The sequence below is a fragment of the Ambystoma mexicanum genome, chromosome 7q (assembly GCF_040938575.1).
Source record: "Ambystoma mexicanum isolate Mex_15411 chromosome 7q, UKY_AmexF1_1, whole genome shotgun sequence".
In the NCBI taxonomy this organism is placed as follows: Eukaryota; Metazoa; Chordata; class Amphibia; order Caudata; family Ambystomatidae; genus Ambystoma; species Ambystoma mexicanum.
This window is the reverse complement of record NC_090941.1, coordinates 827,995,642-828,008,095: the sequence shown is the minus strand read 5'-3', so window position 1 is coordinate 828,008,095 and position 12,454 is coordinate 827,995,642. Positions and strand designations below refer to the sequence as shown.

The following is a 12,454-nucleotide window of genomic DNA, read 5'->3' as shown; positions in this document are numbered from 1 at the left end:
CATCAACCTCCAGAGACCAGAGAGACCAGAGATCCAGAGAGACCAGAACTGTGCAGTGCTGAGAGCAGAACCAGAGACCAGACCGCTGTGAAGAACCGCTAGCAGAAGTCCAGCCAATCCTGACCCGATCGGTGACGAAGCCATTCCTGTCCAAAAGATAGTGTGAGTACTCTAGGACTGTGCCAGACTAATCTCTTAGTTTAAAATAATCTAATTAAAACTAGTTTAACCTGTTTAGAACTACCTCATAGGAATCGTGTGTGTCATTCTGTCCTTTTTAAAGCTGAAAACTGTCACCTGTCATTTTGAACTTTTAAATTTCAAATCCGAAAAACTACCTTCACAAAATCGTCCGTATCTCCGGAACCATTTGTGCTAGGAGCGGAATTTTACCTTAAAGCTAAGATTCTAGGCTTTCCAATGAACCTAGAACCGACTTGCTTCTCCTTATAGGGCCTCCGTAATTACGCTCGATGCACGCGATTAAATTTGCCGCGATTTGACATTTTGCACAATTTCAGCCATGTGTAAAAATCAGCAGCTCCTTGCTTTCCTTTGCTAAAATTCGTTTTAACCTGCTAGTTACTCATAGAGCCTTGCTAAAGTGAGCCTGAACTAATATAAACTAGGCATCACCCACCCTGAACCTCTAGAGGGAATTAAAAGCATTTTTAGCACATTTCTCACTTCATTGTCATCACATTCAAAGCATTTTGGGGCCTACGTTTCAAACTTCTACCTGTTTTCCTCTAAGCTTTCTGGGGGGGAACTGAATTTCGTATTGTATTTGATTGCATTCCTGAGAACTGTGTGCTCCTCTTTCCATCTCCTTATATTGCATAAAGGGGGGGAGTGAATTGTCAAGGAAAAGTGATTACATTGTCTTTTGTTGAAGTCATATCAAGTTTATTTTCTGTACTGCATTTTCATTCATCATTGCATTGTCCTTGAAGCCATAAAAGCATTCTCAGCTACTTTATCCTCTCTATATCACTTCTAAGCCATCAAAAAGAGTGTACCACTGTAACATTATCCATTGTTGATCACTATCATCTTCACAAGTGTGCTATCAAATATTAATTTACTATAGAAGTGTGATATATATATATATATATATTGTTTAAATGTTCAAATAAACCTTTTAAATTTGCAAAACAAGCCTACTTCTTGGCTTGGTGGGGTCAAGGGGGATTCTAAGAGAGGGGTGTTATACAAGGGTTCATCATCCAGATTATAACTTTCCATAAAAATACATAAATAAGGGCTTCCCTTGGGCATCCCAGACAAGGTACTGACTTAGTGGGATTGCTTGATCAGAGTCACTTACAATCCCCCCTCTCTTTACCCCCACCCTACCCCCAATCTCTTTTCCCCACCCACCCTACCACCACTCTTTCCCTACCCACCCTACACCCCACTCCCTCTATGCCCACCCACTGTACTCCACTCTCTCTACCCCCGCCCGCCAACCCTGCCCACTGTCTCTGACCCAACCTGCCCACTGTACCCCACTCTCTCTACCCCACCCACCTACCCTACCCTACTCTCTCTGCCCCCACCCACCTTATCACAACTCCCTGTAGCCCCACCCACTTTATCCCCATTCTCTCTACCTCCACCCACCCATCCTACCCACACTCTCTCTGCCCACCCATCCCACCTCCACATTCTGAACTCCCGCCTACCCACCCTACCTCCACTCTCTACCCCCACTCACCCAACTCTCACTGCAACCAGCACACCCACCCAACTCCCACTCTGTACACTCAGCCTTCCTCTCACACTCTCACTATATTTTTTACCCTCTCACTCTCAACCTCACTCATATTCCCTCTTGTTAATCATCGATGACACACACTCTCTTTCATTTCATCCCTGGCTCTATTCTCCTGCATTCTCATTCTCTTTCACAACTGTGTCCATTATCCATCCTCCTTTGAAACTTTGCACTCTCCTCCTTGCACCTATAAATGCAAAATGCAAACAACAGCAATGACGCCCAAACTAAGGCGTTCTGCTTGTTCTAAGCAGAAATTAAAGGACTTTGAAGAAATATTATATAAAGTTAATGATAGGGCCAAATAAATTATACAAAGTTGTGTACTTATAGATAGTTATCACTAACTAATGGCCCCATGTCATCATGAGCACCTCTACCCAGTCCAGTTTACCCAAACTCCACTTCATTTGCTGTAACTTGCAGGTTTAGTTTCCCATTAAAAGCAGCTGCTCATATTTTGGAGCGGGCAAAGTAATGTTGTATTGATAGACAGGAATGCATAACGTTGATGCCAATGGCACGGGCCAGTAGGGAACTCTGTGTCATCGCCCCGAAGCAGCAAAGAACAGCTCGTCCTCAGACGGTGCGGCACATTAATGACCAGACTCCTTCAGTGCTTGCATAGTGGCTTCAATCATTCGTAACTGGTGCAGAATAAATCTGACCTATTTGGCTTCACATAATGAGATGACATGTCTGCTATCATGAATATTGTCAGTCCCAGGACAGTCATTCATCTCCAGTGGTTTCCGCTCATCTGCAGCTAAGATCAGCTCCAGAGAATGTTGCGACTGTGTGTTAAGGTCATGGCTCTGGGTGATGAAACCAGCGAAGCGTGAAACCTTGTACAATGCCTAATACCGTTTTCGAAAGATATTGCATCTGTGACTTTAGTTTATGAAGCTTCCTTCGAGGCATTTCTTCAGGGTGCACGCAGCTGGAACTGCAAGTGCCGTGACCCTGCAATCTGCTTCTACCAATCATGAAAAGGTTTCACCCTTTTTGCAACTGCGAACACTAGAATGCTTTGCAAGCACACGGTTTTTAGTTTCCTCTGTGACTCCTTTGGTTTTTCACTAAACGCTAACACCCCTTAAGCTATTCCGTCGGAGCATGAATTCATCACAAACACGTTAGCTGCAGTTGAATATAGTTTGGAGAGGCGGCTTCAAAAAGCTATTTTATGAAGCCTGGGGAATTGTTTTGTTTGTGCTTATTTTTGTATGGTAAAAACGAAAACATGTGTATGCGTACCAGTCATGTTTACAAATGATATTGACCCGCCTACAACAATACAATTCATAGATAATGCTTAATAAAGTTAATACACTTTTTATAAATTAACTAAATGCACAATAAAATTAAAATAAATAAAAAAGATAATACTAGACTCTGCTGTGCTATCTTAGACTGGCTTTGAGAACCTGTGTGTGTGTGTGTGCGTGCGCGTGCGTGCGTGTGTCAGGGGTGGCGTCTGGCCTTGAGGGTGATCATATGTGTAAGGGGAAGAAGGTGCATAGTATGTCACATGGTAAGTCCAGAGGTGGTGCGCGCCAGGTCACTCAGTGGTTGAATGTGTAGTGGGCCGGGGCTGGACATGTCAAACATGCGTTCTCGTGACCCAGCTCCTGTGTGAGCGGAAGAAGGGGAGAATGCTGCAGAGATGGGGGCGGAGCTACAGGTGGAGCCATGGGAGACAAGTGATGGTCTTGGAAAAAGTGCAGGAATCACTGTGCTAAAATGGCTTTCCGTTTTATAGAGATGACAAAAAACGTGGAGAAATCTTGGCAACATCTACATCGTTACAGTAGCATGACGGTCAACATAGTTTAGTTGTACCTTTATTCTACAATTACCAGCATGCAAAGTAATGCCATACTTACAACAATCTACTCTGGGCTTTACCACTGTGTAATCAATCCTGAAAGACATAGAGTGAAAGAAAAGGCATGATGCAATGGCCTGCTTATTGTCCTAATTTCACACAGCATGAAACTGTATTCACCCCAACCATTTCTAATAACCACACATTCGCCTCTCTTTCTTGGGACTTGCCACAGTGGGTACACATGTGCCTGCTGCCATCTAATGGTAATAACACTTTAATGTGCTTCAATGCAAAGGAAACTCAAATGGTGAACCGGAGCATAGCTCTTCTGAGGTCAGACTATAGTCTCTTGGAGCTAAACACAGCGGTTGAATGCACGTGCATTGGTGACTCAGGCCTAGGGTTTTGGTGCCATGGATCAAGGATCTGGGGAGACAATTTCTACCCTGTTCCATATGTGTTAAATCCAGCACTATTCCTGCACAGGTCGGATTCAATAATACATTCCTGTATGTCACACCTGTTTAATGCACCTAGAAATAAACTTAACAATTGCTTACATTTAATATTTCAGATATGCACCCAGGATTGAAAGAGCATAGTTAGCTTGGTTGCATTATGTTAAAGTACTACATAATTGTTTAACAGTTCAATTAAAGTGTATGAAAACATTTAATAAAAATAGGCAACAGAAGACACAAACTGTTTCTGGAGAATGAATGAAAACGCTGTGTTCCATGTACAAAATGTTACAAGCAAAACAAGATGTGAACACCAAGCTCGGTCTGGCCTGTTGGGCAATTATGTTCCAATATGGGGCTCTTTCATGACTAATGGCAATGTACAACTGGCAGATTTGACAAATGTTGCTACTGCCTGAAGGCCATTAAAAGGCAACATTTGCCAGAAATGTTTCCAAAAGTTAACTTCCAGACTCTTCTCAAAGAGTTTGCGGCGCACAATTCACAAATGTGGGCCAGTTTTTCCTTGGTGTGTGTATCAAAAGTGTGATGATTGTGACATTTCTGTATATTTGTAGGTGAATATAGAGGTTTAAACTTTGCAAATGACTTGGGGGCTAATTTGCAAAGCATTTTTCAACTGGGTTGTGTAATGGTAAAACGCTTTTTCAAAAAATGCTACTTTTGATTTTATATACAAAAATTTGCAACAGTGGGTGTATCCCAGAGTCATGGCATAGATCATTCCTTGCCCCTTTCGCTAAGAAGGATAAACATTCTGAGCCATCGAATTATAGGTTAATGTTGATGCTATATACAACAAGCAAAATCTTTGCATGGCTCGTAATGGACGAACTAAGAGAGTCAGATAGCACAGCAAGTAGAGCGCTCGCTTTGACCTCTGTGCAGGCAGAGCCTGGTGATGCAGGTTTGAATCCTGGCAGGGCCAAACTCAGCCTTTCATCCTTCCAAGGTCAATAAATGAGCACCAAACACCGGGCGTAATAATAAGCAGCGCTCAGATGCCTGAGGGTTTGTAGTACTATATGAAAAATGCAAAGGTAACAACTGCTAATTTCAAATGGTCTTTAGAGCAGGCTCCAGTACACTCTATTGCATAAGACTGGTAGATATATTCATCCAGCGTACAAAAACACAGGGTTCGCCACGCTTGTGTTCGATTTCACGGCCGCATTTGATACAGTAGTCCGTGAAAAACTGTTCGCCAAAATGGAGAAGTATGGTTGTCCAGACAACTTGCTAAGTGCTGTCCCTGGTTTTTACGAGAACTCTGCCGCTCAAATCAGGCTGGACTCTAGTGGTGCCATCACGCAGCCCATGAAAACCTCTATTGGAGTAAAACAGGGCTGCGTGTCGGCCCCGCTTCTTTTCAATATATACATAGCTGATCTTCCATCTGTGCTAGAGAAGATCCAGTCCTGTTTGCCCAAGTTTAAGGAGGCAAGAATCCATTGTATGGCATACGCGGACGACTTGGTGTTATGTGATCAGACGCTCATGGGCCTAAAAAGATCGTCCCTTGAGTTGCAGAGGTGCGCTGAATTGAATGCTTTACAAATACATTTTAACAAAACCAAAATGATGCATTTTTCACATACAATTATGTCTATTCCGAGAGTTCTGATTGAGGGAAATTATATTGAAAAATTTGCTAATTTTCAATATTTGGGAATATAACGTTCTGCTAAGTGGGATTACTCAATTGTAATCATGGAAAAATGGAGAAAGGTGGTAACATTAACATCGATGATTGCAACATTTACTAGAGATTACTCGGGATATAGTCTGAAAGGAGTATTAATGCTTTACAAAATGTATTTTTGTCACACTATATTGTATGGGTGCGAGGCCCTTTGTCTAGTACCTAATACTCCAATTAAAGCCATCAGATTAGAGCTCGGATTTAACTCGTTGCCTGCACTCGCATTACACATTAGATACATCTTTTATATAAAGATCAAAGACGAGACCCAACTTGTCCACTTTTTGAAAATATTAGGAAATGATATATGTGTGGGGGCTACATACCTGCAAATGGTGCAGTGGACATTTGAGGCAATCTCCTGGAAGCCTCAACCAGAGTGTGTATTTAAATTCCCAAGGCCTAAATAGTGTACTTAACTCTTTCCGCTTTACTCACAAAGGGCTGTTGTGGAATGGCTATGGAGGCCCAATACAGTACGTGTTAATGTTCGTATCATAGGGTTTAGTGTTAGGTGCCCCCTAAGTTAATTTGATCAGGGGAGGGTGGATACGTCTCCCCTTTTTTCCATGGTGATCTAGTGGGGTTTTGTCTCATGGCGTGGGCATGTCAGAACCTTCTCGAAGCCCTTAAATAATTGCCTCTTGGCTGCATATAAAGGCCGCTCGGCCTGGCTCCTCTCTGCTTCTCAGTGATAATAATAATAATAATAATAATAATAATAATTTGGCATTTATATAGCGCTACGAACCCATGGTGAAGGTGGTAACGCATGTCTTTAGAGGGCTGCCTCTTTCTCTTTGTGTCTCTATCTCCAGCAGTCTGATGGGCTTCAGTTTCCCCATTCAGAAGATGGGGTACATGCTCTGGTTTCTAACATTGTTTTTTCTGCTTGCCTCCTGAATGGGACGGGTTGTCTCTAGGAAAAACAGAGAGACACAGGCGAGTTTCTGATGTTTGAGGCAAGGCTTGAGAAAGATATGGTCTGCCCAAAGACTTGCTGGAACAAAGGGGCAGAGAGGAATTGGGGCCCTCTCAACTGCCACTACCCACCTCAGGGGTACCCTGGGATCATCCACCCCCAAGCCCTAGTAGGGCCTTCAGAGTTCAAATGGAAATAATTACTTTTCTTCCATAACATAAATAATTTGTTTTTGAAATCACAGTGGCTTCAAAAAGAAATTATTTCTTTTTGAAGTCTAATGCCCCCCCCAGAACATGGATGAAGGCTTCCAGCTCCTCTGCTTTGCGCATGACAGGAACTGTTTCTGTCTTTGTGAAGCAAGGAGCCAAGGCCTGCCTGCAGAGTGCCTTGGATTGATGGATACACTGAAGAAGGTAGGACATTTTTATTTTTTGTAAATGTTTGTATATACATGCATGCAAGGGTGTGTGTATATGTATATTATTTAATGTGTGTGAATGAGTGAATGTATGGGTGGTTGGGTGTGCATATGTGTGAGTGTATGGTGAATAGCTTCATGTGTAACTGAGCAAGTAAGTGGTTTGAATGTGTGCGTGCTTGTGTTTAATGCTGGGCTGAGGGGCTGATGAGGGGTGGTATGAAGAGGGTACAAGTAGGGTCCATATGTATATTATTTAATGTGCATGACTGAGTGGGTATATGATGTATTGGTGGTTGTGTGTCTTTGAGTGAATGGGTGCATTTGTAAAATGATTGATTGAATGGTGAATGAATGTTTGTTTGCTTGTCTTTAATGATGTGCTGAGAAACTGTTTTGGGGGTGGAGGAGCGGTGTGGCAGGTAGAGGCGACATGTGTGGGGGCCAGGAGGGAAGGGGTGCACTAAACTTTTATTGTAATGGGCATTTATGATACCGCAGGCATGCTATATGTTATTAGTGGCTACACTGGCCCTTCAATGCAGCCAGTATAGTCATTTCCTAGTGTGGCATGACATGTTTTACTGGCCCTCTGTGAGAAACCAAACATGATATGTGTTTTTTACTGGGCTAGACTGGTATTTTGATGCAGGTAGTATGAACACATTTTCTTATTGGGGCATGGCATTTTGAATGGAAAAGTTAACAGTAGTATGTCCTTACGTGGGGTATTTCCATATATTGGCAAATTCAGACTCGACAGGTGTTCTTATGGTATCATTACTGCCATTATGCACAAAACACATATGAGTATGTTCTAATGTGGGAATACTCAACCAAAAGGAGGGGGTTACGCGGGGCAAAACGCTAGAAAAATCAAGCAAAGTAAGTAACCAGCAGTATTAGAGCCCAGTGAGGGGATAGGCAGGTCAAGGATAGTATAAAATCAAATTATCTTTATTGTTCACATATTTAATATTAGGGGACCATTTTTTCTTTTCTAAGCGCCTCTTCTCCTTTCTTTTTCTTTCCTGCTTCCGCCCCCTGTCCAGTATATGCGGGCTTGTTCACACGTTATTCCCATCCTGTACTGTAGGGTGAATATTCGGCTGTCATGCACTTTACCTGTATATGTTCAATATTTATTGTCTGTTTTTATGCTGTTTTATCAGGGATTCAGCATTATGTGTTACCACATAACACATAATGCTGAACAAGCCCACATCTACTGTACAGGGGGCGGAAGCAGGACAGAAATGATAGTGCAGAGATGATAGAAATGCAACCTACAGCACTTGTCAACATTTCGACCTAGATAGTCAACCACCGGTACCTAGTGTAGCTTCCACCGTTCTCATGTGCTACACTGGTATCACTAGATAGGTAGTTTCGACAACCTCAAAAAGTGTCTAGGGCGTCTGTCTCTTTAGAAAAAGAGAGAGACGGCTTGACAGTGATCTTCCTCAGGACAGGAAAAAAATGGTTGTAAATTATTAGAACAGCAACGGATTATACAGTCAATGGATGAACATCTTGGTATTCTTTCCTGTGTCCTTCCATAGCATGAATCTTCTTCTGTGTGTATAAATAGTCCTAGCGTTCCTTCTTTATCCAATTCATCACTAAATTGCATCAGAAAGTTGAAAAAAAGGAGAAAGAAAAAGAAAAAACAGACATATAACAAAAGTTAAAAATACAGAGAATACAAATCCTTGACATAGCCTAGCAACCCCACAGTTACCCACTACAAATTATTACAATATGGTTCTCAGCAAGAATCCAAAATATGCAGTAATATCTCAATTTGGAGTCATATTATAGGAACCGTAATAGGTTAGGGGATGTAGAAGTATATTCCATCCCAATAGACAAGATAAATCCGACAAAACAAGTCGCCGGGAGAGGAGAGCCCAAATCAATAAGGAAACTCACTACAATCCCAGTGGCATATGCATAAAAAGCAGAAATAGCACACCTAATCAGTCAAACAGACAACATGGAAATCCAAACCTTCAGAATTGGAAGAAGCCAGCTCCTCCTGGGTGAGGCCACAGGAAAGAGAAAACCCCTTGGTTCAGGGGCTGTGGTATCGTAGTAGAATGCAGTTCCATTCATTTGTAGAGGAACTCTATATGAATTCTGCTAGCTAAGTGGCTGCTGGCTAAAGAAAGAAGAGAACATATTGGAACACAACCAAATGAGAAGGAATTAGAAAAGGCACATCACATCAATGGGTCATAAGTATATATCTATGCCAACTCGATGCTTGTGTATCTATATTCCATCCACGACTATGCTTGTTACTAATCTACTGACACTTGTCAATAATGATGATCGATGACCATTGTGCACAGTGTGAATGGCATCAGTCACTAAAACAAAAAAGTTGATAGCCTGTACCACAGCAAAATGTGTCAGGACAAGCCTATAATTAGCTATACAAGGGCCCCACTGGGGTGGATATAGTTCATGGTGAGCAAGCTAGCTATTAAACAAATGAAAGTATGTCGATCCGACTACCCCCGGCTGAAGGGGTACTTAATAGTGAAGTATAAAATAAGTCTCCAATCATGATCCGGACGTGTGATAAGAACCGACCAATGTAAGGATATGTGCCAAAGTTTCAAATACGTAACGCCATTAATGCGTGTCACTATCTGGCAGAGAGATTAAATGCAATTCTTATTCAGAAGCATATAGGTATTGGACTAAGGTGCTGCACCGTAATCCTAGGCAAAACAGACAAACCAAGAAGAGAAAAGAAGAAAGCAACCGTGTCCATACCTGAATGGCAGAAAAATGAAAGTACACACCGCGTGCCATCCAGTTCATAGTTCGTCGTCACCAGAATCAAAGACAGCAGTCGCATCAGTGTCCTAATGTTATCGAACGGCCCTCGCGTACGTCTGGAAGATTCGGAAAACAGACTCCTTCCTGCATCTGCTTCCTGAAATAGCAAAGCCCTTTAATCAAGTGACCGCAGGAAGCGGTCACGTGACAAAGGATCCGGGGAATAGCTCTTAAAGAGGCATTGGCCTTATTATACTAATCCACAGATACACTGCAGTGAAACCCAAGTGAATGAAAGCAAAAAAGAAAGAAGAAGCCCCTATTCCAAGGCTGATTCGAATACTGGTATGTATAGGTGCAGCCATCATGAACATGTATGGGCACTGCCAGCTTGAAAGTGGACAAAGACATAATAGAAATACATTGGGAAATGCTCCTGTGCACCATTTTAACCCATTATTCAACAATATTTCTTGGGGTGGGAACCCCTCCCCCCCAACACCTGAACCATATCTGGTGGTTTTGGGTTCCCTTGCTATGCTTGTATGCTCTAGCATATTTGTGGGAAATGTTTACACTCTTCCAATGAAAAAATTACCTAGATGCTAATTGGTGAGTGGCTGGTGGGTGAATGGGTATGAATGTGTGATGTTCCCAGGAGAGGGTCTTTGGAGCATTGACATTTCCTACATGTTCTACTGGTATTTGTGGGCAAATCAATCTTGATGAATGTTATTACATGGAGGAAATTTTGGGGTGGGTGTTTATAGCACACTGGGGCGGGCAGACTGAGCATTTTGTTTCTTTGGCACTGCATTTTTTACTTGCATGGGTGCGAGGCCAATATGATGTATTCTTTCATGGGGAGGGTGTGGGTACTTGTGCAGTCAGCAAGTAATGTTTTCTTACGATGGCATTGCAGGTTTTACTCATGTTAAACGCAAAGTCAACATGTTGACTGTTCTTACATTTTGGGTGGATATATACGTACAACCAAACAAGGAAATGGTTCCTTACTGTTGCATTGCATGTTTCATTGGCATATAAGGAAACATCAACATGAGTATTCTCACAAAGTGGTGGGGGTGCGGCAGCAATAACATGCTTTCTTCTTGTGGCAGGAGAGGTTTATTGGCACTAAGGGCAGAGCCAACAAGAGAATGTTCGCACATGGGGATACTGGCATGTACTGGCAGGGCCACCATAGACATGTTTTCTTGTGGTATAATTACTGTGAATAATATCTCTGGCCACACAGATGGTTGGTGGGTACGTTTGGGTGTCAAGACTCAGGAGCCATGTGCAGCCCCCTTGTTCATATGCTACGTAAACTATTTAAAGTTTGATTCAAAGACATATTTCCACCCGCACCTAGTGCAATGAGCCGCGTGTCCCTGCAGCAGCATGATCATCATGCACATTGCGTGTGCATGGTGGTACAGGACTGCCCCGAGTGTGACGTGGCCCATGCTTTGTTGCTGCAATTGGGGGTGCCCCTACATTTTGTGTTATGCCATTGGTAGGACTGGCAGGATTAGTCCCTGGTAGGACCCTTGCACCCGGCTGAGAGGCATTCCCCTCCCCTCTTGACAAGTTTACGTGGCAAAACCTCTTTTTGTTTCTCCAGATGGCATATGTTCAATTCCAGACACACTTTTATCTCTGCATTATAAATGTATTCACCACTGCTTATGATACTCTTCACTCTTTTACTTCCTGACTGTTACTGAAGAAAACTATGTGGCTTAGATATGTCAGTAAAGGAAAAAAAGGGAGAGCCAGCCATGTGATGTCATCAGTGATGTCATCAATGACATTTGTGATGTCATCTTTGATGTCCTGGGTGTTAGCGTTAGCAGTGCACGGTGGCACGAGTTATGGTTGCTTATCTTACCATAACTGCAGAATTTCAGGGGTTTTTCGGTTTTACTTTGAACCATAACGTCCCTTTAACAAAGTTGTTTCACTGAATTTCATAGGTTTTTAGTAGCACAACTAAACCATAACGTCCCTTTAATAAAGTTTTTTTACTAAATTTCATAGGTTTTTAGTAACGCAACTTATCCATGATGTCCCTTTAACAAAGATTTTTTTACTAAATTTCATAGGTTTTTATTAGTGCAACTTAACAATAAAGTCCCTTTAACACATTTTTTTTACTGAATTTTATAGTTTTTTATTAGTGCAACATAACCATAACGTCCTTTTCAATGGAGGAAGACCACTAGCATCCTAGGTTCTCAAAGTGGGAACCCGGGATGGTAAAAAAGAAAGATTTTTCTTCCCAAACCGGGACGCCGCAAGCAGGCCTCACGGTGTAGGAAGGAAAATCTTTTACCAAGATGGACACCAGGGAAAGGGAAGGCAGGGTGTATAAAGAGAACACAACAGGGAATCGGCGGGGGGTCGGGAAGACCAGGAGAGAGACCCGGGGCATGAGCAGGGGGTGGAAAGAAGGGAGACACGGGGCATGAGCGGGAAAGAAGGGAGACACGGGGCATGAGTGGGGGGTGAGGGGGAAGAAGGGAG

The 12,454-nt window shown here is 42.6% G+C and overlaps 1 long non-coding RNA gene across 1 annotated transcript; it reads right to left on the bottom strand.

Annotated features, from left to right (window-relative positions):
• Positions 1–4,116: 4,116 nt before the first annotated feature.
• Positions 4,117–10,093, bottom strand: LOC138527842 (uncharacterized). The gene is made up of 3 exons (XR_011284064.1): positions 9,920–10,093; positions 9,146–9,296; positions 4,117–8,757 (listed from the first exon to the last, which is right to left on the bottom strand). It is a non-coding gene; the product is annotated as an uncharacterized lncRNA (long non-coding RNA).
• Positions 10,094–12,454: the final 2,361 nt, after the last annotated feature.